Below are 25,391 nucleotides of genomic sequence, written 5' to 3' on the forward strand. Positions count from 1 at the left end.
CCAGGGGAGGACATGCTGCAAGAAAACAGATGTCAGATCTGGAGGTGGAAGGGAGAAAGGGAAGAAGGACTGATTCAAGCTCAGGTACCGTGGCCCTGCCAGTCCCATTGTGTTGCTGAGGTATTCCCGTGCTACAGCTCATGGTGAAGGTTGCCCAACGTGCTTCTGCCCCCCCAAGGAGCCCAGTCAGGGTGCTGAGCATCCAGCCCTGAAGTTGGAAAGCTGCAATGGATCAGCTTAGAGTGAAGAGAGTTGCAGGAGAGTAGAGAAAGCAAGAGCACAGCACTGCCTGCTCCAGCACCAACTCCCTCTCCCCACCCATTGTGTCGAGGACTAGAAGTCTATCACTTCAGGCTAATGGAGCATCATCAACTTACCTCAATGAGACACTTAATCGAAAGAGCATTTATAGCACTTGGATTGCCAGGCACACTTTATGACAGCTCTCTGTGCAAGAGGTGTCATTGTGCATTTACTTCTTTGTTAGCCTAGATTGGAGTTATCTGTGGCCAAGTAAACCCTGGCACTGGCAGGAACACCCTGAGTACATTTGCAGGACAGAAAGAAGCAGAACAGGGGAGAAAAGAGAGCTGGTAGAGACAGGCATGGCTTTGGCAACAAGGAGAGATGCAGCAAAGCATTCTCCAGCACAACAAGATGATTTGGGCCAAATCCTTAACTGGTGTGATCCCCATGTGGGGCTGCACTCACCTCACCATCAGTGACACCTCTGCTTAAGCAAGAAATAAGCCATTCAGACTAGTTACTGTGGAGGACTGAACAGGATTCTTAATGTAGCAAACAGAGATATCCACAACTTCTGATTTCCCATACAATTTTCTTAATTTGCCTCTTGTTTCTTGCTCTGGGCTGAACAACAACTGTAGTTGACAGCTCAGTAGTAGGTTTCTAATGTCTTGGGCATCACCAGCAATGTCCCCCATCCACCTGCAGCGCCAGAGTAGGTGATCTGAATACAGCACCACTCAGACCAACCTAGAAAACATTAAAATACCTTATTTACAAATACAAAGAAGAGAAAGAACAAACCCTCAGAGTCAGAGAAAGCCAGCTGTACAATACAAGAAGGTCAGAATCCATTCTGCCTGTTCCTGTAAGGGAATGAAGAAATTAAAACAAAAAGAGGAGGAATAATTGTTCTTCCTTCCTGAAAGCAGGCTGAGACATATTCTGAGCCAGAGGAAGAATATCCAGTGAGGCACTCTGAAGTGAAAGAGTCAGAAAAAGTGATGGAGATGCTGATGATGAGAACAGAAGGCAGCTGCTTCACCTGAAATTTATACCTGTTGTAGCTACTGGAATACACCTGGGTAAATCCAAGTGAGTGCTGAGAAGACATTGAGTTTATACACAAGGCTGAATAAGCATTGCTTAATCACCTGGCAAATCCAATTTACACAGCAGAGTTGGATTTACCCTGACAACTCACCTCACCTGGTGCTGCAGTGTCAGATCAGATGCTCTGCAGACCACTCTGCACCCCAACAGCACCCAAAGTGCTGGCAGCAGGATCCATCCTGACAATAACAGAGAGAAGCATCTTCAAAGAGCAAATCATCCATCAGGAGGAGGTGAAATAACTCTCTACAGAGGCCTCTCACTCTGTTTACCATGGTGTGAGTCTAGATGACAGATTGAGACAAGCACCTGCAATTTACATGGCGAAAAATTAATGCAATGGACATCTGAGGATCTGGAGCATGTCCAAAGAAAGACAACAAAGGTGGGGAAGGGGCTGGAGAACAAGGGTGCTGGGTGGGGGCTGAGGGAGTGGGGGTGTTGAGCCTGGAGAAGAGGAGGCTGAGGGCAGACAGCAGCACTCTCTGACACTCCCTGACAGGAGGCTGCAGGGAGCTGGGGTCAGGCTCTGCTCCCAAGTGACAGGACAAGAGGAAAGGGGCTCAAGTTTCCACAGGGAAGGTTGAGGTTGGAACTGAGGCAGAACTGTTTCCCTGAGAGGGGTGTCAGCCCCTGTGCCAGGCTGCCCAGGGAGCTGGGGCAGTGCCCAGCCCTGGAGGGATCCCAAAGCCCTGGAGCTGAGGTGCTGAGGCTGTGAGTCAGTGCTGGGCTGGGCAGGGTGAGGGGAGGGCTGGGACTGCAGCAGCTTCAAGGGCTTTAACAACCCAAACTGTGCATGAGTTTTTGCTGCAGTTCTTACACCTTCCAGGAGCAAAGACAGTGAGCAAAGTCAACCAGGGAGCCTTCACCTTGGGATGAGACCTCCATTGAGCATCAACATCCAGCTCTTACATAAGACTTTTTGCTATCTGAGCTTCTGCTTCTCTAAAGGTCCCTTCCAACCCCTACCATCCTATGGTTCTATGATTCTATCTGGAGTTCTTTGCAGGGCTCCAGATCCTCTCTTTCAAGAGGTTTTCTCCTCTGCTTGGAAGTTCTTTCCTGCAAGTAACATTTGAAACATCCCCCATCCCTTCAGCATCAGCAACCTGACATGGACATTACTTTTATCTTTGGGAAAGGTCTAAAACCAGGCAAAAAAAAGCAGATCCCATTGCCTGAGAGTGGTGGTGAGAGAGGGATGGGTGAGGACAGTGTGCCTGATGGCCCAGGGAAAAGCTGGTGGGAAGACAGCAATTTCCACACTAACCCATGGTGGGGGGGGGTGGTTATTTGCCTCTGTTGAAACCCAGTGTGTAATTAACTGATCTCTGATAACATTTGCCTTGTCAGGATAGAATTCAGATTTTATCTTGTCTGACAGCAGCGTTTATGGTGTTAATGCTGGCAAAGAAAAGGGGGAAGCTGTAATTGTGGGAACCCTGTTTAATTTGAGGATTCTGTTATCTTGTCACAGGGGCTGAGATTTCACTAATAGATTCTGACTCTGGGAAAATTATATGCTCAAATAGATGGGATTTTAACAGACAAGATCCCATTGATATTGGTGTGAAAGTACAGTAAGCTGCATTGAAAGTTCAGAAACGTGGCTTTGCCTGGGGAAGCTGCTAAAGCAAAGAGTGGCCAAAGGACCCTACCAAGAGCCTCGTCCTCCCAGGGTGGCCCAGGACATGAAGAAAGGGTCACTAAAGCAGATGGAGAGTGGTCCAGGGAGTTTGGTGGGTCAGAAAGAGCCTTTAACCCCGTGAATCTGTGAGCACAGAATGTACTGACACAGATCAGAGAGCAATGAGCTGTAAATAGAGGTCACATAAACCATCATGGAAAGATTCTAAGGTATCTGGTAGGACTTGGTCATCCTGGCCAAGGTTTCACCAGACTTTTGGGTTAAGTTTGGATTCTGCCACAAGAGAATGAGGGAAGAAAAATGAAGCCAACTGCCAACCCTGTTCCATCAGTGTCTGTCACAGGGCAGGGGCAATGCTGAGCACAAAACAAGCCCCCCACTGCCACCAACCACAGGCTGCAGAGATGTGCCCCAGAGAAAAGAACCTTTGGGGAGACCTTCTTACCCTCTACAACTACCTGAAATGAAGCTGCAGCCAGGTGGGGTTGGTCTGTTCTCCCTGGTAACAAGCAATAGAACAAGAGGAAACAGCCTCAGGTTGCAGCAGGGGAGGCTCAGGCTGGATGTGAGGAGGAATTTCTTTGCTGCCAGGGCTGTCAGGCATTGGAACAGCTGCCCAGGGAGCTGCTGGAGTCACCGTCCCTGGAGGGGTTTCAGAGCTGGGTGGGTGTTGCACTGAGGGCAATGGGCTGGTGGGTGACAGGGCTGGGACAGAGGCTGCACCCCACAGTACATTGCACCCCACAGTACATTAGCAGAGCATAAGGTGGTTATATGGAGGGACAAGTCAGCACCACCAGGCTCAGCATCACCTTCATCAGCAGCCCTGGATCACTGCGCCTCTGATGTGAGTCTGGCTTTTTTTTTCTATAGGAAAAGTTATTTGCCTAGAAGAACAAATGCCCATGGAGTATCCACAATACCCTTTACAATCATGTTAGCTAACAGATGATCAATTATTTCTATTTATGACAAAATCATAAACTCCAGACTACAGAAACCCACTGTGTCTTCATCAAGACTATTGATTATCTTGCAGCTTGGTAACAACTATTCTTAGGAGACTTTCCCCCTCACCCCCCTCCTTTCAGTCCAGCACAAGTCTTGCAGAAACAGGTTATTTGTGTGTGTCATATGTGTATGTGCAAGGCTTTGAAACACCCTGGCTTACACTTGGGAAAAAGATTTGCCTGGAAACTCACTCAAAGAGTGATAAAGCTGCCTGTGCTCGCTATCAGCTGGGAGCACGAAGCAGATGTCTGCTCCATAGCACTGAAATGCTCCAGTCCAACAGTATAATCCAGCCATGCTAGATTTACCCAACAGTTTTATCTCCCTTGCTGGGGTTTTTTTTTCCCCCTTTCTCTGCATAAGATAAGAGGAACAGTAAAAAACAACCACAAACCCCAAATAAATACATAAACCAGATGCACAAAGAGCCTTGTTAGTGGATGTTGGGGGGGGGAGGTCTGTCATTGTTAGTTATTTGTAGCTGATTAATTCTTATCAGTGATGCCAGGTGTCAGCAAGACAAATGTGACACCCCATTAACACCTGAGTCCCTGGGAACTGCTGCACAGATGAATGATGTTGTTTTTGGTGAGGCATCCCGTTTGGTTTGGCTCAAGTGCCCCAGGTTCTGGCTGTCTTCTTTCCCCAGGAGCACTCCAAAGCAGAGATGCCAAGGGACCAGCCCTAAGTCCCCATCTCTCCTTCCCTGTCTCCCCTCTTTTCCCTCAAGAAGGGACAAGCCCCTGTTGAAATGTCCCTGCTCTTGGCCAGCAAACAGGGATGTGAGAGCATGTGCTGTGTTTTGGGGTGGGGTTTTTATTGTGCTCTGGTATCTCTGAGTAAGGGCTTTGCAGAAGCAACACAGGACGTGAGGGTCTGAGCTCTGACAAAGCCTGAGCGAGACTGGCTGGAGCCCAGCTCCAAAGCTGCACTCGGCTGAATTTCAGCCAGGGCTTCCCACCAAATCTATGTCCTCATGATTGAGTTTTGGATGTTTTTCCCAGCCCAAAAGGGCTTCTGAGGACCAGGAATGCTAGAGAAAAGAGGACAGATGCCACCACAGCCCTGCCTGCCTCCCACAAGTCCTGTTCCACCTTCCTGAGCTCTGTGCTAAACTGTTTTGTGTCATTCTTCCCTACAGCACCCTGGGGAGAGGGAAGGGTGTTCTTAAGCAGAGAGGGAGAGAATATTCTATGTATGTATGCCATGGAGGGGTTTTTGAGACCAGCCCCTGTTCAAAGTTGTCTGTTCCTGTCTTACAGATGGACATAATAGTGGCTGCTGGTAAGGTCAGCCCAGTGTCCAAGGACAGATCATGGACAGAAGCAGCACATGGGAACAAAAGGACATTTAAATGTCTGTGTTTCTGAACCATTTTCATCCATCCAGATGGATCTTTTTCCATTGCCTTCAGGAAAGTGCTGTAGAAGCCCAGGTCTGTACAAGCATCATGTCCCAGGCTTGTGTCTCAGCAGAACCCGAGGTCTGCCCAGCCCACGGCAGATGTCAGAGCTGCTCCCAGTCAGCCTGGAGCTCTGCAGAAGCCCAGGAACATGAAGCCATGAAGTAAAAAGGCTGGAAGGGGAAGAGGTTTACACTTCAAATACTGAATCAGCTCAGTGGGATCTTCAATGAGTAGGGAGTTGGGGTCTGGCTAAGATCCATCTCTGAGTCTTCCCCATGCCACGTCCATGAGGGAAGATGAGCTCAGTGACACCATCAGTGCACACTCCCCATCTGTCCCTGCATCTCATTCCCCATGTGAGCAGAGAGATGTCTATGCCTCTCTTGCTTGAGCAACCACAGAGTTTAAGCAGCTGCCCAGGTCTCACCTCACAGCCATGCTCCTCTGGCCATCCCAGGGGTGATGTGTGACATTGGCTTCAGCCATGGAGACATCAGCACTGCTGGAAGGTGCTGCAGAGGATCACACAGAGAGGGTGATATCTGACTGGAGAGCAGAGATTTCATTATGCAGAACAAGTCCCACATGCTGTGTTGCTTCCACAAGTAATAACATTCCCCTCTCACCACTGTCGTTTTGGGAGGTGATGAGGAATGCATCGCTGTGAGTTACGGAGGGAGGAGATGGGACAGGGGGTTATACCGTCCCTTGTCCCTGTCAGGACAGGTTCTGCAGTGGTTACAGACCTGGTTTGGATTTTTCCCTGCCTCTTTGAGTTTGTTTAGAGGAAAAAAAAGCTCTGGGACCTTTCTTTCTTTAATAAGCAGTTTGGACTGATTTTTCCTTTGTGGTGTAGCCCAATTTGTCCTGCAAGAAGAAAGGAGTGGAGCCCAGGTCTGAGCCATGGCCCAGGCTGCCCAGGGAGGGTGTGGAGGCTCCTTCTCAGGAGGTTCCCAAACCCACCTGGACACGTTCCTGTGCCCCTGAGTGAGGGGAACCTGCTTTAGCAGGGGCTGGGGCTGGATGAGCTCTGCTGGGCCCTCCCAGCTCTCACCATGCTGGGATTCTGGGGTTCTCTGACACAGCCAGAGAAGGGAAAGCGATGGGAGAGACCTATATCCTCCTCTTGGCAACACAAGGAGAGGCAGGCAACTAAATTGTGTGTGCTATCTGCAGATTCTAAGTGACTTGCACATCATGGAGTGAGTTTTAAATAGCCTTGGGCACAGCAGTTCTTTCCTTTATTGTTCTGAGGAAATCAGGTTCAGGATGGAAGCAGCCTGAACTAGTGAAGGGAAGGGGACAGTGGTTCACAGACAACTTAAGCAAGACAAGCCTTTGTTTTCATTGGAAACATGTCAACAATTTGGCACAACATCCTGCTTGAAAACAAATGAAATGTCAGCTGAAAGCCAAGGATTTTTTTTGTTTTCCCAGGAAAATAATGAAATCTACAGCAGGAAGCTGCAGGATCTCATGGAAAATAAAAAGCCCCACTCTGCTGAAAGCTTCACAAACTCCAGCCTCAGGAGGGAAACCTCCTGACCACGGTCTCCTCTCCAAATTCCCAGTCCCACAAAGAATGTCTGTCCTCACTCTGGTCCTGACCTGCACCAGCAGCAGAGGTGCAGCTCTCCAGAGGATGCCAAGAGCTGCAATGCCATGGGCATGAGCTCACCCAGCTGAAAGGCATCACAGCAGCCTCCAAGGATGTGTCGCAGCAGGCAGCGGAGGCTTCATGGCCAAACCTGGTGAGAGGTTGCAAGTCCTGTGTGTCTTCAGGCTGGATGTGTCTCCTTATTTTCCCTTGGGGAAGAAAATCCTCTTCATTAAGAGAGTTCCTTCTCATTCCATTGAGACTAAAATGACGTTAAACTCCCAGGAGAATCTGTTTTGTTCCATCTTCAGCTGCTTGCTTTTACTGGTTCTCTCACTAATGGAATTACTGAGGTATTTTTGAAGAGCACAGTGCCTTATCTTAACCTTTGCTCTGTTTTTGGAAATGATTTAGTGCAGTGCTCTTATCTGAACAGAGTTAAAGGCCTTACAATATGGGGGTTTTTTTCCCCACTGCTATCCACTCCTCCCCACCCCCTCCAAAAACACTGCAGACTTTAAACCATTAGGGAGAGAGAGAGACAAAAACCAAACCAGCTTTGATTTTGAAAGCAGAAGTTATTCCCAAGAAAAACTGATGAGTAAAATATTGTCCTTTTGTGGAGGGGTGTTGGAAAGTTAATGAGCCTCCACGGGTGGCTGGCAAAGAGATGTGGAAGGAAACAGAAGCTGCTCACGGGGCAGGTCTGTGAGCAATGGCCTGAGCTGCAGATTAACTCTGCTGTGTTTACATTCAGTGTTGTCTGGCCTGCTTGCCGTGGGGGCTGGGGGAGGCCTTTGCTCAATGCATGAAGCTATTTGCTTAGCTGGCCTGTTGTTTCTCTAAGTCCTTCCACTTAAATGCCTGTGGTTTGTAACTTTTCATTGAGTGGGGGTTTTTTGGCTTGCTGTGTGGCTTCAGAGCAGTCAGCATTGCTGTGGAGGCAGTGTTGGCTCGTGAATACAGCACCATGTTCAAGCAGAAGAGATGTACTTCTTCCCTTTTCTGTTTGTCTCCCTTATCTGGTGAATCAGCTCTGTTACTGCATGAGCTTCAGTTCTGGAATGCAACCCTCTCTGTTGCTGGAGAGAGCCACAGGGATTTCTGCAGCCAGTGCTCACCTGTTATCAGAGAATCACAGTTTGGGTTGGGTTGTTAAAGCCCTTGAAGCTGCTGCAGTCCCAGCCCTCCCCTCACCCTGCCCAGCCCAGCACTGACCCACAGCCCTCAGCACCTCAGCTCCAGGGCTTTGGGATCCCTCCAGGGCTGGGCACTCCCCCAGCTCCCTGGGCAGCCTGGCACAGGGGCTGACACCCCTCTCAGGGAAACAGTTCTGCCTCAGTTCCAACCTCAACCTCTCCTGGGGAAACTTGAGCCCCTTTCCTCTTGTCCTGTCACTTGGGAGCAGAGACCAACCCCCAGCTCCCTGCAGCCTCCTGTCAGGGAGTGTCAGAGAGTGCTCCTGTCTCCCCTCAGCCTCCTCTTGTCCAGGCTGAACACTCTCAGGGCCCTCAGCTGCTCCCCATCAGACACCTGCTCCAGACCCTTGTGCTCTGTTATTGCTGTGGGGCTCAGAGACTCTGCCTGAAAGCATTTGGTTTGCAGAGGCCCCTTTTGCAAAGGACCTCTTTGCTCTTCTCTTCAGCCCTAACCTGCAGCGTGATCTCAGATGCATCAGTTCACCTTTCTCCTTTTCTTTTCCCACACCATCTTGTGACTCTGTTTTGGAAGTCCATTTGCACTGTCTCACAGGGCTGGAGTAGAGGGTGAGGGGAGTTATCACCATGTGAGGCAGCTGTAATGAGGACACAGCAATGGGAATATGCCTGGGGAGCTGGGCAGTGCCAGCAAGGTGCTTCACAGTATCCCTGTGCCCAGGGCAGCCTTGAAGTCCATACCTGCAGCATCACCGTGGGGACCATGGCAGGGTGCCTGGGGAGATGCTGTGTGTCAGAGCCTGTCTGTGCAGCTCCCAGCCAGCTCCTCTCATGCCAGTCTGTGATGTCCTTCCAGATCAAGGATAGGCTGTGTTCATGGGTCACTGGATACCCCCTTGAAGCCTTGGGAGCAGGATTGGGTTCAGCTCTCAGCAAAACAGACTTAGCATGAATAGAGGCTTTTGTTTCCCACACCAGGCATGATCTCAGCAGCTCTACTGAGCATCCCCACAACCTGCCCTCCTCTTGTCTCACAAAAACCTTCCTGGCTGGCAGCAGAACTTGGCACCATCAGGACAAATTGTAGAGGTTTTGCTCATCCAGCTGAAAAAAAAACAAGCAAGAGTTAATCCCATGCATTTGCCAAACACTTGCAGGATGAGACTTACAGTGCTGAATATAAGTATCCATCTGGTACCCACTGGTCCTCATCCTCCCCATTTACTCTCCCTGACCTCACAGTTCCTTGCAGGGAACATCATTTCTGGGTGGTTTTGTACAACACAGCACAGAGAGGAATTCTGGTCAGTGACTGAGGAGTCAGCACAGTGTCTTTAATAAATACTGATGGAAGGATGGGGGCTGCTGGGGTGTGAAGGCTGTGAGGGCTGACCCAGGCTGAGCTGCCATGGCCAGGGCAGTAACAAGTTCAAAATGCATGTGAGAATGGTCAGGAGAGTTAAGTACCAGATGTCAGTAGATGCTTGATGGAGTCAGTTAGTGAAAGCAGTGAAGTGGGCAGCTCTTGGGGGAATTAATGGAATCCTTCAGCCCTACCACCAGGAAAAGGGACAGGCCTGGGATGGGATGGTGTGAGCTTTGGGAAGAAATGAGGAGTCAATGAGGTGGAGAAGTGCCAAGAGGCCATGACAGAGATTTCTGCTCTAATAGCAAGAACATGGAGTGGGAGATGGGGACAGGAGACAGCCAAGGCCCAGGGGGTACAAGGGGTGATTTGAAACTCAATGGCCTGAAACAGAGAGCTGAAATGCAGCCTCACCTCGAGGCATTGGGGCAGAGAGGAGATGCCCCTGGGGCACTGCACAGAAGCACAACTTCAGAGAAGTAGAAGGAAAAAAAGTCCTATTGAGAGCAAGCAAAACCCATTGCATTCAGTTATTAAACCTGCTTCTGTGCAGGTTGTGTGTTAGAGGTTTAAAAGAACTGCATCTTCACACACACACAAAAGCAGCAAGGAAAGCTGGAAGCTTTTTCCTACAGCAGCCTCAGCAATTTGAATAATGATGGGAAGACAAAGGGTAGAAATCCAGGTGGTAAATCAATCCAGCAAGTGCAGCAGAGTGCCACAGACCTGTTCTCCTCTTCACCCATTAAGCATTTATAGCCCAGGCTGGGGACAGATGAACTTGCCTTTAAACTTTCCTTCCCCTTCCAAGGTGGCACTTCCCACCTTCTGCTCCTTTGCATCAGGAGATGCAGAATTGTCAAAGGAAAATAAAATAAAATGTCATCTTTTTTTATTTAATATTTAACTGCTGCTTAGACTCCCTCCAAGAACAGGCCCTGATATTACTGTTTGGATTGAATTATGATGGCTCCTCCTGAAAGTTATATATTGCTGGGGCTCCATTATTCATTAATCGTAGCTTTTTCCTGTCAAGATCAACATGTACTTCTCAGCTGGTGCCTCGGCTGTGTAATGCCTCAGATAGGGAGGGAATGTAAAAAAGATGTGTCTTAATTGTTTGGGGATTTCAGACACGGCTTTTAAAATGTCAGGGATGGTTCCTGAAAGATGGCATCCTTTTCCCTATGAGCTCTAGATTGCCAACAGATGTTAACAGCCCCCGGCTCCACCCGATGCTTTATGAACTATAGAGAAAGTAAACAATATCAGGATCCAGGCAGCTTGTAAATTCAGTCCTGGGGAGCAGAGAGAAAAAAAACAAACCAAGTCAAGCCCAGGGATTTAGTGTAGCCTGCAACAATGCTTATTGTGCCAAGGTTGAAAAGGATGTTGGGCTTTCAAAGAGTGATGAAGCTGCCATCAGATAGGGAAGTTTAGAGGGGGAAGGAAATCAATTTAAGGGGGTTTTCAGGGCTGCTTTGCTCTGCTGCAGCTGCAGGGTGAGCACTCCTGGGTCAAATCCTCCCTGGCCAACAGGCCTGACCTGAGTGAGCCGTTTGGCATCTCTGCTGTTCAGCTCCTGCTGGTGATGAGGGTGCTGGAGATGAGGCAGCACACTTCCTCTGCAGGAAAGGGTGCTCCATCCTGCAAATTGAGGCTTGTTCCTTTGCATTTCTCCACTAAAATTTCATTTCTATTCTATTCTATTCTATTCTATTCTATTCTATTCTATTCTATTCCTTTCCATTCCTTTCCATTCCATTCCATTCCATTCCTTAGTCGTCTCTGCAGGATACAGATCTCTCAATAAATCTTAAGTTCCCAGATTTGGACAGGTCTGGTTTCCTCTGTGAAACTGCCAGCACAGCTCACACCAGAGTTCAAGGGGGAAGAGGAGAGGGAAGAGGAGGGTAAATGTCCCTGTGGTTACAGCAGCTCATGGTTTCCCCCATGCAGCTGGATTTTGGGGGCTAGAGCAGGACCCCAGCACTTCCCACACAGGCTGTCCTTGGGCAGTAAGTCCATGCCTGCGTGTCTGTCAAGACATGCCTTGAGCCAAGAGCTGAACAGAGATTTCTCACCAGCCAGCCCTTCTCCAAGCTGGCCACAGTGTCAAGGTGTTGAGACATGTTTTGTTTTGCTTTCTGCTAGCAGGATACTCTTCAGGACATAAGGTGGTGCAGCAAAGAGGCAAAAACTACAGGTTTCAGCAGAGCTGAAGTGAGTTAATAACTCCTGAGGAAGAACATATCCAACATAGTACACCAACAACATTTCCAACATAGTATATATCCAGCATAGAACACATCCAACATTTTGGTAGTCCCCAAAGCCAGAGGAGCATCAGGGGCTGCAGTGTGCAGCATCCCCAGTGTGTGCACACACCAGCACAAGGGATGGTGTAGCTGTGGGTGAGCAGTGCCCGGCTTGGAAATCGCTGCAGTCGTTTACATGACCATAGTGCTACAAGGCATGGGATCTCCATCCCCTGCCTCTCTGCAGGCTTTACTGTCCCTGCAGGCAGCAATAGGAGGGCAGAGCTTAGCTTAGCTGTGCCACCTCCCTGAAAGAAGACATAATGTCCCCAGATGTGCCTCAGACAGCAAGGCCATTTCCACAGTCACTGAACATGTTTATTACAGGGCAGACGAGGATCTCGTATTCAGTGGCAGCCCCACGCTCCCCTCACTTGTCCTTCCCTTTAATGGGCTACAGGCATAAATCATGGATCTGATACTGCACATGGGCTCTGGCTATATTTTTTTTATAAAGAACATTTGCACTGATTTATAGAGCACTGGGTTTTGAATTAGTCTAGCTTGAAAACTGAATCAAATCTTTCCATCAAGTCTGTTTTTTTGCATTATGAATGGCTTAGCTGTTTAGTAATGGAATGCCAATCAGCCATTGCCTCTCTCCATAGGCACTGCTGAGAAGATCATTTTGGAACATAGACTCTGTGATTAACTGAAATGAACTGTAAAATTGTATTTTGTTTAAAGCTTTTTTCTTGTGCTGGGAGATTCCTGAGCAGACTGTGGAGTCACCTCGCTGGTGGTGTGAAGGGGGTTAAAGGAGGAGAGGGGCACAGAGGGAAGACACACGTCTCAACTGGCCACCTTATCTCGGCCAGGGTTTTCTCATGTGTAAAACAAGGACAATCATTTCCCAAGTCACAGGGACATCTTAGCAGTTAGGAACAGGTCTGAGATTTGGCCTACAAGCTTGCACAGAAGGGTAATAGCTTTTCCCTTACTTACAGAGCCGACTGTTCTCCTTGCTTGGGGAAGGCAAACCGTGCTGGCAGGCAGCTTGCTGGAGCCAGCCATCGTCTCCACGAGCTTGTATTCCCCTGTAAACCTCAGCTGCACTTGGAGCTGCTTTCTGGCTCTGGAAGGAGAAAAAAGATGTAACACAGACCTGTACATCCCATGCAAGCTGTGGCCAGCACGGGGCTGGCGCAGCTCCTCGTTGCAGCTCTAGGTGCCTGGGGACAGGAACAAGACAAAAATATGAGCTGTGTGGTTACTACTCCTCCCACCACTCTCAGAGCCTGGCTTGGTACAGAACACACTCCCACAGATATGAGCAGGGGGGCTGAGCTACCCCAAGACCCTCAGCCAGCACTTTCTGCACCAAGCTCAGAGCTTCACCGCGGAAGAGACACGTGAAAGGTACCAAACACTCGAAAATTCCCCCTGTCCCAAGTCTGTGGGGTTGCTTTTAATTACCCTCCCCAGCAGAAGTGCACACCTCCTTCAGCCAACAGCCAGAATTTGTCAAACATCACTTTTAATGAACCTTTCTCCGTGGAAGGCTCTTGACACCAAGGTGACAGAGATCTCCACCTTCAACTCGTATTTTTTTTGCCTTGTCACATACACAGGAGCATAAAAATAAGCTGTTTTTCAATCAAACAGCCCAAGGTTCTCCAAATCTTTCATATTCAACCAGAGTGAATTATTCAGTGAATTATTTTGCTGTATTTAATGAGTTCCAGTTTGATTTGACTACGTCTAACTTTACAAACACATCCTGCCTGCTCCCATCCATCTCAATAGCAGCTTTGAGATATTCCTTTAAAGTCATGGTTAGTGGCTTTAGGTTAGGTCTCATTAATACAGGAACAGTTTTACTGAAGGGCTCACATGCTGAAGCCCCTCTGCAGAACACAGCAGCAAAAAAAAATCCCTTTAAATAGGTTGAAATAAAGAACTTTCTGTAGCTGAGCAGGTATGTATTGAAATGGTTAAATAAAATCCATGTTTCTGTACAGAGAATTGGTGTGATTCCACGTGAGGTAATGTCAGGACAGACACAGGGGCAGGGTTACAGGTTGGCAATGAGAGGGAGAGGGTTTTCATCTCATGTCAGCTACTGTCATGTCAATTTAGGCATTTTGCCTGACTTTCTTGGTGCCCTGGGCTCCCTCTCCCACCATCCCTTCAGTCACCCTGCACAGTGCATTGGAGGCTCACCTCCACTTCCCTGCATACATACATAAAACCAGCAATGCAGACAAATCAGAAGGAAAGAAGAATACTTACAGGAATATCAGACTCCAAGGTGGCTGCTTTCCTGCAGACTGGTGTCTTGTGGGTGACTGTGAGGCCTGCTTCAGACACTTCATGGCATCAAATCCCCTCTCTCCTCCTCCCCACCAGCCTGTGCTGGGGCTCTGATGTCTCATCAAGCACATCACCATGCTGCATTTAACTTGAGTCATTTGTGGGGACTGGACTAGATGGTGTCTAGAGGTCCCTTCCAACCCCTACCATTCTGGGATTCTGTGACTTTCTCCTCTGCTCAGCTGCTGTTGACAGGAGATGACAGAAGCATCCTGAACCTCCACATTTGCTTGAAAGCAAGCCAACACGTTCAAAACTTACAGAGGTGCTAGAAAAGAGCTGTGCATGACCCACACACACTGTGTGCTTTCTTTTGAGCTTGATTTCCTTAGGAAAATGGACTAAATACCTGCACAAAGTTCTCCTATCTACAAAGTCCCATCTGCGTGTCTTCCCCCAGGAAGACTGTGTCAGTGGTCAACAGCAGCAACCAGTGCAACTGCCCTGCCCCAGTTTCCCTCCTGGCAGGGTAGAGATGCTGCTGATGAATTCATTTTAAGACTGACATATGGAAGAGCTACCTAAGAGCAATGCACTCAGTGTTAATTCACCAGTGGGCAATTTTGTACCTGGGAACAATACATTTGATTGTGCCAGTGCCAGTAGATTGCATTTCGTAAGAGTGTCCCTGGAAGGTGCCAGAGCTTGGATCTTTCTCAGTGGGAACAACCATGAGCTGTGATGTATCGCTTCACACTGGAAACATTTATAGCATGCTCCTCACAGTGGGCATCTGCAAAGCAGCTTCTTAAGCTTTTATCACAGCAGGGTAATATCGACAACCAATGAACTTTCCCTTCCCCTAGCAGTTAGAGAGGGATAGGTATTAAAATCCTCCGCCCGCTCGGCTCCCTGTTGACTTTCATCCGTGCTGAGCAACTGCCTTATCACGAGGTGATGTCTCCTCAGGAGAGAGGGGTTTTAGGCAAGGCATTGTCAGGGGGGAAAGCAGATGGTTGGCCTCAGCAATCCAGCCCCTGACATCCCAGCCACTGCACATCAGGGGACGGTGCCCTCAGGGTGAGGGGGAATACCCACAGCCTTCCCTAAAGCCAGGAAAATCACCTGCAGCTGCAGGATGGGACCCAAGATTCCTATTGCAGCACCAACCCTACACCCTGCCCAAATCTATAACTGTCAGAGTGGCTTCCCCAGGCTCTGTGGGGCTGTACTCATTTACACACCCCGGGGCATGGTATTGCCAGTGGGAGATGAGTAAGAAGCCACAAAGGCATCCTTATCCCCAGGGACTGACAAGCTTGGCACTGGGACCTGGTAAGGAAGAGGCTGGAAAGGTGGAATAAGATCAATTTGGGCAAACACATTCTGTCCCTTTGACACTTTGCTGCCACTCTGTCTGCCTCCTCCTACCCATCTCTTTTCTTTGCTGATGACTTCAGCCCAAGGTCATTAAATCAATAAGCAGATTTCCTGGTATCCAACCATCTGGGGTCAAGATCTTTTAAGACAAGGGAGAGACTGTGCCCATGCCCACCAAGTGCAGCATCCAGCACATTGCTGTATTTATTATCATGATGGTTATTATTGAAATATCACTCACGATTCCCCCATCGATTTTGGCACACGAAGCGGGGATTGGAGTCAGCCTTACAATAACAGCTCCACTGCAGCACTCGCTGCTGATGGATGAGGAGCTGTAACACTTCCTGGAATGAAAAGCTCGGGGTGTTGTGGCAGTGCTGTGAGAGTGGGGTGGCATCGTTTTGGACAAGGCTCCGATGCATGGGTTTGGGAAGGGGTCTGGAAGAGGAGAGGACCAGGGGTTGGAGGGATATCCTGAGTGAGATCCTGCTGGAAACAGGTGTCATTCAGCTCCTGAACACCCCTAAATGTGTCTCTTTCTCCCTATAATATTGAGGAACCTACTGTTTAAAAGCTCCTGGATCACAACTGCCAAGACAGAGAGAGGCTGTCTACTCTCTAGTGAGACGTCTGTCTCCCATGAGCACACATCTTTGGGTTGAGCTCCTGAAGCCATCATCTGTGGGTGGCCACAGACATCCTGAGGAGAGAGAAGGGCCTGGTGTGCATGCACACAGGAGAGCTGGGATGCACAGACACCAGCTGTCCAGTTTGATTCATGGTGCAATTTCAGAAGCTCTGAAATACGGTGTTATTTGTGGAGGGGAAAAAAAGGCCAATGCAGTGACTTTCACAATAACTTTCTGTCGAATGATCCTGCATTCAGGCCTGAGGAAAGGGAACATTAGCAGCTGGCAAGGCAAAAAAAAGGTGGTTTTAATTTTACTTTGTATTTTTTCCCCCTTTTCTGAAATGTTTTTCTCTCCAAAGGCAGAGCTTGAGTGAGCAGGGGAGAAAAACAAGGTTATGAGCAGCCCTCAGCATGGCCAGGCCAGAGCTGTGGCCTCACAGGGAACAAGGGCAGGACAGGCATTGTTGCTCCAAAACCAGTGTCCTCTTTCCACTCTCCACATGGACCTTTTGTTGGTGAATACAGCTTTTCTCTCTCCACACTATCCTGCATTCTTTCTCTGGCTATCTCCCTACTTAGGTTTCCAGCCATTTATCTGCTTGTATCGACTAGATTAGATAAAGATTTAGGTGTAAGGATGGATGGAGATGGATTGGTAGAAAGCTACCCAGCTATCCATCCTCCACCTATCCATCTCACTTCTTAAATCCTGATACATTTCCCATCATTGGGAACGAGCTCTCTTCCTAGATGAAGACTGAGGACAGATAGATGGATGACTAAGTAGATCTTTATTTAATCTATCCATCTATCTATCCTCCCAGACTGACCTATCAGTCCATCTCGCCTCCTAATTTTTCTCTGCCTGTCTATGCTCAGAAACCCTGATCCATCCAGCTCCCAGTTAAGGATTTACTACAGCTTCTCTCATCAAAGAGAAAATGTGTTTGACCCCTTTCACTGCCCATAAAATTACTTGCATTGCTCATTGTTTTTGCTATGGTTTTAATGGAGAGAAGCAGAGCCTGAAAGCCAGCAAATATCCAGGTGCTCTCCCCAATTAAATATCAGGTTAATCATCAGCAGGAAGACAAGTGCAGCATGACTGCAGCCAGACAAGGTGCAGCTGATGGTGTATGAGGGACACCCAACCCAAAAGATCACATACAAAAGCCCCAGAGCTCCCCCAGCATCAGTGGATCACATCCATTTGGATGGCACCAGCTTATAAATTGCTTGTTAGAAGCAGCCCTCCACTGGGCAATTCTCCCATGAAGGAGTGAAGGTTTGGGTTCTGCAACTTCTTGATGTGGGTCTGATTAAATATCCAGCTTCCAACCTTTCTCTCTCGTGCTGTGATGGGTAATTTATGATGGGCTCCCAACAACTGTTGTAACTGTTCCCTATTGCTCTGGCAGCACTCTTCTCTCCCTGCTACACTATTCTTCCACTGAAGAGAAATGAACTCAGCTAGTGACAACTGCTGCTGCTTTGGAAAAGTTTCCAGCAAGACTGTATCATGCCTTAAAAACCCTCCAGGATTAAAGGAGGAGGAGGAGAAAAATATTGGCCCGGAGACCAATGAAGTCCTCAGCACAAGGAGGAAGCTGGGACTTAGAAAACGTCTATTTGGCAAAAACTGAACTTTTAAGTAGAGAAGACTCTATCAAGCCCCCTCCTTTCTGCCTTCCTCCAGGACATTTTCATCTTTGTTCATGTTTCAGCCTTGATATTTGCGAAAATAAAAGACGTTTCTGGTGCGAAACGATTTCGCGTCTCACAACATCGAGCTGATTATCCCAGAATTAATTATTACAAACAGAGAGTTAACACAGCAGAAATGGAAACAGAAACCTCCTCCAAATTGCCAAGGGAATGATTTGCACAGATCAAAAGCAATTTACTTCTGTCAAGCTTTCATACTGCGAATGGCATTTGAGAGCACCCCAGAATGGTCAGCAGAGGAGGTTTCCTGAGCTCAAAACGGTTGTCAGGGCAGGACATTTTTTAACTCACTCAATTTAAGTTTCAGGCTCATTCCTTGGAGGCACAGAGAGTCCCAGCAAGCCAGGGACAAAAACCCAGGGGTAGCCCCAAGAAGGTGCCAGGGACGAGGCACCACATCTAATATCAATATTGCAAAGTAAGGACCAGGAGCTGAGGGTGGGATGAGGCAGGAGCATTGCACACCAAGGATGAGGTGCCTGGGGTGCAATATATTTAGGCAACTGCCAGCAAATATGCCCAGGCAGGCTGGAAGGGCTGGCAGGCACTGGAGGGCAAGGAGAGGACAGCTGCCTGTCTGCAGATCTCCCGTCCCAGGCAGTTTGTCTTTCATTTCCTGAGCTACAAATCTACTTGGACACATGTTCTGAATTTAGAAACAAGCACATTCAGTGGAATTCATATTTTATGAGGCTCCTTTTAGGGGCATACTGAAAAGAAATGACTAAATCTGATTTTTCTTCTTTCCATTCTCTCCAACCTTGCACACAGCACCAGGAAACATAAAAGGACCTGCTTAGGCTGAGCTGTGAACCAGAAGGTTCAAGAGCCTGTGAACATCCCAGAATTTGCCTTGTGCCAACAAGATATTAAGGGTTAGATAGTGCTTCCTCCAAAAGAGTTTTGTTGTTATCACCCTGAGCCAGATTTAGGGAGGAATCAAGGAAAATGTTATAGATCCAGAAGTGTGACCCCTCTGTGTGGTCCTGGAGATGGGTTTTCTATCTTCTACTTTATGTTTCATTTAATCTTACTAATGGCACACATAGAAATACATCCAAAAAAAGGTTAAGGCTGTTAAGTCCAGCACTCAGACCTTTGACAGCTCAAATCTGCCATTTTAATATTTGTAGATACAGAGATATATGAGCATATATACACTGAAGCTGTCCACTTAGTGCTGACAAAATGTCAGGGCCTTACCTTTCCAGGAGTGACTCATGGTGTGTCAGCTGCCCAAGCAGAAACACAGCCCAGATGTGCTGTGGGTGTAGAAAACAGCAAACCCCATTGGCTTCCACCAAAATCTTGTCCCTAGAACTGGAGAGTCTTCAAAAGCACAGTTCCCCTTCAAAAAAAAAACCCAGAAACCAAAGGTCACGTTTGTGTGCTTGGCGATGCCTACAGTAACGACTGCGTGCTTTTGGAGCAGCCCCAGCACTATCCTCTACTCTGGACACAGCCAGGATGCTCTCAGAGCACATCTTCCCATCCAGGTGTTTAACAGGAACCAGTTCATGTTCTCCAGGATGGCTCCAGAGTGTCAACCAAAACATGGCCAATGGGGACGGTAGGGAGGATCCCTTCACAGGCACATCTCGATCCCAACTAAGGCACTGATAGAGATGTCCCATGAGGGTCAAGTCACCATGAAGTCACCATCCCTCACCCCCAGCCAAAGATCAAGTGTGTAAAGTTTCTCTCCACCCTTTCTAATCTATAAATCATCCCCCAGCCATTTGTTTAGGGGAAATATAGAGCTCCTGTCACAACCCCTGAGAGATAAAGCATTGTAAGTGTTACAACATGCAGCTAATCCCTCTAATAGATCTCTCACTATTAATTTCAGTACTTGCTTTGGCTTTGCCAGACCTTGTCATTATTCCTGTGGATTATGTCTTCAAGGTGGCCTATCTGCTTTATCCAAAGAAATACTTTTCATATGTCAAACCCCGGGAGCATCCTTCGCACGGAGCACAAGGGACAGACACTCGGCAGAGCTGCCGAGCCCGCGGGCATCAATCTGCTGCCCATCCCACAGTGAGACAAAGGGAGGGAGAAGGGACAGGGCTCTGTGCTCATTTAGCAGCCAGGATCACCAACCCAGCTGCAGAGAGAATGGAATGGTGGGGGTTGGAAGGGACTTTTAGAGATCATCCAGTTCAACGCCCCTGGCAAAGCAAGTCCCACCTAGATCAGGTCACACAGGAATATGCCCAGGCAAGTCTTGAAGGTCTCAAGGGAAGGAGCCTCCACACCCTCCCTGGGCAGCCTGGGCCAGGGCTCCCTCACCTCACACTGAAGTTTCTCCTTATGTTTAAGTGGAACTTTTGTATTCCAGCTTCATCCCATCACCCCTTGTCCTGTTGCTAGATACCATAGAAAAAAGTGCTGCCCCAACCTCCTGACACCCACCAGTGAGATATTTATAAATATTGATAAGATCCTCCCTCAGTCTCCTCTTTTCTAGACTAAACAGCCCCAGGTCCCACAGCTTTTCCTCATAAGGAAGATCTCCAGTCCCCTGATCATCTTGGTGGCCCTGCACTGGCCTCTCTCCAGCAGTTCCCTGTCCCTCTGGAGCTGAGGAGCCCAGAACTGGACACAGGACTCCAGATGAGGCCTCAGCAGGGCAGAGCAGAGGGGGAGCACAACCTCCCTTGATCTGCTGCCCACACTCTTCTTGATGCCCCCAGGCTGCCATTGGCTTCTTGCCCACGAGGGCACATTGCTGGCTCAGGTTCAGTTTATTATCAACCAGCACTCCCAGGTCTCTCTGGGAGGAACAATTTGCTCATTCTTTGAGCAGAGGGAAGTCACATTTTCACAGTGTCCTTGTAGGACAAGATGGGAAAAGAGCAGCGTTGGCCTGAGAATCACCAGAGTGTGTCTGGTTTGTGCCCTTGTAATTGACCTGCTTGGGCATAGTGAAGGTCAAGTGGCAAAGTCTCCTTCCTGATCTAATCACAGATGGATTTTTTAAGAGACAAGGGAGAGCAATTTGAGGAGCTTCCGTGTCCTTCCCAGAAGTTAACGGGCCCTGACGCCTCTCATCCTGGTGCTGAGAGACATCAGCAGCTTCAAGGATGAGTTTCCAGTTGGCTTCTCCCCATAGCCCTTGTGGGTCCCCAGCCACCAACAGGCCGCATTTTGCAGCCCAGCATCTTTCATCCATGCAGGGAAGAGCCACGCTGCTCAATGACCGTGCCTCCTGGGGAGGGAGGAATTTATAGCAATGATCTTTCCCACCTCAGCTTGAACTTGTGCCCAGTGAAGGTGAGCACTGCCTGAGGAAAGGGCAAATGGAAGAATCCAGCGAGGACATCAGGAACACAACTTCCTAATAGCACATTACAGCCCGTTTTGAGACAGCCACATGTGCTACCAACCAGATGCATCCAGCAAAAAAGCTGCGTGGCATCAATTCACAGGCAGCTCAGCTTGGAAATATCGGGACAGGCAGAGAAATTGAGCTCTGGATCCCCTTTTAGAGTCCCACATCCCTCACTCATTGCCTTTGTTGGGATGCCAAAGCCAATCAGGAGATGCTGAACCTCCTTGGCTTGTGTTCATTTCTGGTAAGTAATGACTATTAGTATTCAGGCCAAAGACCTCCCAGCATTATACAGTTCAATATTTTCTGCCCCTGTAACAAAGGCAATCCATTTCACATGCAGAACACAGGACTGCAACCTTTTGTTACTTAAGTTTCTTAAATTTTTATCTCAAAAATCAATGAAGGAATTGGAATTCCACATCTCATTTTATGGTCAGGAGAAAAAGAGGGAGAGCACAAGGGAAAATGATGAAAGAAGGGGAAAAGGGGGGAGAAAAAAACCACCCCCACCCAAGCTCATCAAGAGATGCTCATAAATCCCATAACAATTTAATTACTGTGCATTTTGTGCTTTGGTTTTAAAGCTTTGAATGAGGGTTGGGGGGTTTATCTGTTGCTTTTCCCCTCCTCCCCTGCAGAGTCTATAGAATTGCTTGTCTTCTGTGGTTGATCTTCTCGGAGAAAGAAATTATTCTCCATCCAATTAATCTAATTAGAATGTAATCAAGTTGTAGAGATCTGTGCAGCAGTGTGAGTGATTAGGAAAAATTACCTTTCTGCAAAGAGTTTAAATTTAATTTTAGTTCCATAATCTAACACCCAAATAAAGGAAAGTGTAATTTGCACTGCAATCCTTCGTGCCACGCTGCCTGTCTCCTGGCTAGAGCAGCACATTTCAGCTGTGTTCACCACAAACCAGCCTCGTGCTTCACGGCTCAACCCGTGTAAAAAGCAACGGCTGCTGGTTTCCAAGAGGGAAAGGGGAAGACACACTCTGCTCAAGATCACAGCATGGGGGGTTGAGAGCAGAGGTCACAGAATCACAGAATCTTAGGGGTTGGAAGGGACCTTGAAAGCTCATCCAGTGCAACCCCCCTGCCAGAGCAGCACCACCTAGAGCAGGGCACACAGGGACTCATCCAGCTGGGTTGGAATGTCTCCAGAGAAGGAGACTCCACAGCCCATCTGGGCAGCCCCTGCCAGTGCTCCCTCACCTCAACAGGGAACAAATTCCTACTTGTTTTTCTTTGGAACCTCTACTGTTCCAGCTTATACCCATTGCCCCTTGTCCTATCATTGGCCATCACTGAGAAGAGCCTTGCTCCATCCTCCTGACACTGTTTAACCCATTAGACCATGGCCCAGAGAGGCTGCCAGATGCTGGGTTGCTGGCACCAGGGTGCTTTTGCCAACTATGAGTGTTGCCATGGCAAGGAAGAGTCCTTGCAGCAAGGAGGAGTTCCAGGAGCATCTTCTACTGCTCTACATTCTCTCTCAAAAATCAAGAATAAAAACTAAAGACCTCCAATTTCTCTGAGCAATGAAATATTTTCACAACACTTGCTCTCCACCACATGAGGAGGTTCCCAAGGCCACAAGGAGTTGAGGAAATAAGAAAGAATTAAACTCCCTTTTTTGGTAGTTTTCTTTGGCTTCCAGCCTCTCCATTTGCACTCATCTGGGACATTTCATTGCAGACACAGCTTTTCTTTCCCTTTGAGAAAGGTGTTGGGGTGGGAGGTGTACCACCACTCTCAGCTCACTAGTGCATCAGCAAAGCAAAGGCAAAAAGCATTGCTTTAGGCTGCACTAAACCCGACTGAAGCCGATGACCAGGATAGCTGCCTTTCACATTAGGCAGCTGTAAGCCATTAGGAGCACCTGGATCTCAAAAGCCATTTATCCTTTAGAGACCTGGCCCACCCAAAATGTTGCAGCAGGCCCCTGGATACAAACCATCCTTCCATAATTCAAGTAACTGTCTTCTGAGGACATTCAGTCCTCAAAATCACACCTCTGCTGAGCTCAGGTCAGCTTCTCAGACAAGATCTCCACTGCACTGCTAAATCTTCATCCTTGAAACTTTGTTCCCACCTTCACCAGTCAAAAACCAAGCAGCAGGAATGTTTTTGTGATGCAGGGCACATAGAGAAAGGTACTTGCATGTATTCATACACATGTGCAGAGCCTAAAAGGCTGATGAGGACAATGATTTTTGATGAGAAGTTCCTATTGTGCTTAAGCCAATATTGGAGGCTTGGAGGTAGAGATGCAGTTGGTACCCAGTCAGTTGCAGAAATACCCAGCCAAGATTCATTCCCATGACCCAGATGGGACAAAACAGGATCATTTTTAAAAGAGGGATAATTGGTTTGGTTGTTCTAAATCCAAGTTTATATATTCCAGAGCACTTTTTAACGTTGTCTGTACTAACATAAGCACTTCTGCCTGTTTTCCTGTTTTTTTGCATTGTTCTGAGGCATTTTCAGGGTGTAACTCTTTAATAACTGTACTGGGAGGAGTGGAGTGGCTGTTCAGTTGCTTCCCCTTCATGTGACACTAATCACACCTTCCCCAGCCCTGACTCTAGTAACAGCAGTGGCAATGAGCATGTTGTCCCCTTAGGACCCTCTGTTGAGCAAGACATGGCCACTCTCCTCAGCCCCTGAAGGAAAGGGGTGAAGGAAAAAGGGGAAAATAGACAGTGGGAAGGAGAATGAAAGAGAAATGAATTGTTGCAAACTTCTATTACTCTTCATTACCTTCTGCTTTATGTAACTTCCAAGGTTCATTTACCAGCTGTAAGTAGCCCAGTGCCTTTGTGTGTAAGAGTTGTCGTGCCTATTGCTCTCATTAATGTACTGTGTGAAACCAAAGGTGGATCTGCTGGTGCCGTGAAGCCAAATCAATGTAACTAATGTACCTCGTGCAACAAATCTGTAATTGTCTGTTGTTGGATGAGATGGATGGGCTTCCAGTGTGTGTTGAGATCAGGGACAGAGAGGGGGAGTAGTGCTGGTGGGAGCTGGAGGCCTTGCTTCCTCTGAAGCTTGGAACCCTTTCCATTCCTATGGTGAGACGTGGCCAGGTGAGGTTGTGTCAATGGGCTGACGAGTTCTTTAGAATTAATCAGGGGTTTTGTTTCCACAAAACCACAGGATGGTGGGGCTAGGAAGCATATCAAGAGCTCCTCCAGCCCAACTCCCTGCTCAAGCAGGTTCCCCTCGCTCAGGATGCACAGGAACGTGTCCAGGTGGGTTTGGAAACCTCCTGAGAAGGAGCCTCCACACCCTCCCTGGGCAGCTTGGATCCATTCCTGTGTGACCTGATCTATGTGAACCTGCTTTGGCAGGGGAGTTGGAGTGGATGATCTCTAAAGGTCCCTTCCAACCCCCATTATTCTGTGATTCTGTGATTCTGTGATTCTCTTATGCTGGGGAGCCCAGAACTGGACACAGGACTCCAGATAAGGCCTCACCAGCGCAGAGCAGAGGGGGAGGAGAATCTCCCTCAACCTGCTGGCCACATTCTTCTTGAAGCCCCGAGGATGCCATTGGCTTCTTGCTCATGAGGGCCAAGATTAAAACTATTTTCATTCTTTTCAGGTTTAAAATGTGCATTTAGCAGAGAATTCTCAGGATTCCTTTGAGATCTGCTCTAGCTCTGCACAGACCCACGGGGTGGATATGGCCAGGAATCAGCCAACACCCTGATTCTGTACAAAAACAGCAGTGAAGTGAGATGACATTGTCTGAACACAGAGGACAATTCATCTTTTACCTGAAGGAATAGCATTTTTTAACATGTTTTTCCAAGCTTGTATTTGCAGGCTTGCTCATACCCTGTGCTTCATTCCCACAGGAGGCAACTTGTAGGTTTTCTTTTCCTTTGGGCTTCTCTAAAAAAATGACTTTTTAAGGAAAATACAGTGTAGCTCAATATTCAGGTGTGGAAGGAAAGGTGGGAGCTACTGGCAGCGAAGGGACAGCCTGGATTACACAGACATCCTGGCTTTTCTGAGTGTTTAAGCTCTGATTTGAAATCTTCATCCTACCAAGAGCTCCTCAGGGTTAGGGAAGGTCTCATGTTCATTTCCCAGCCTCCTAGTCCAGCTACAGCCTTCATGGAAATGAACAGGGCTTTCTTGTGTGCAGTCATCAAAATATATCTACACATTTTAGAGAAACAGTATCAATACTTT

Source organism: Colius striatus, chromosome 24, assembly GCF_028858725.1.
Source record: "Colius striatus isolate bColStr4 chromosome 24, bColStr4.1.hap1, whole genome shotgun sequence".
NCBI classification, from domain to species: domain Eukaryota; kingdom Metazoa; phylum Chordata; class Aves; order Coliiformes; family Coliidae; genus Colius; species Colius striatus.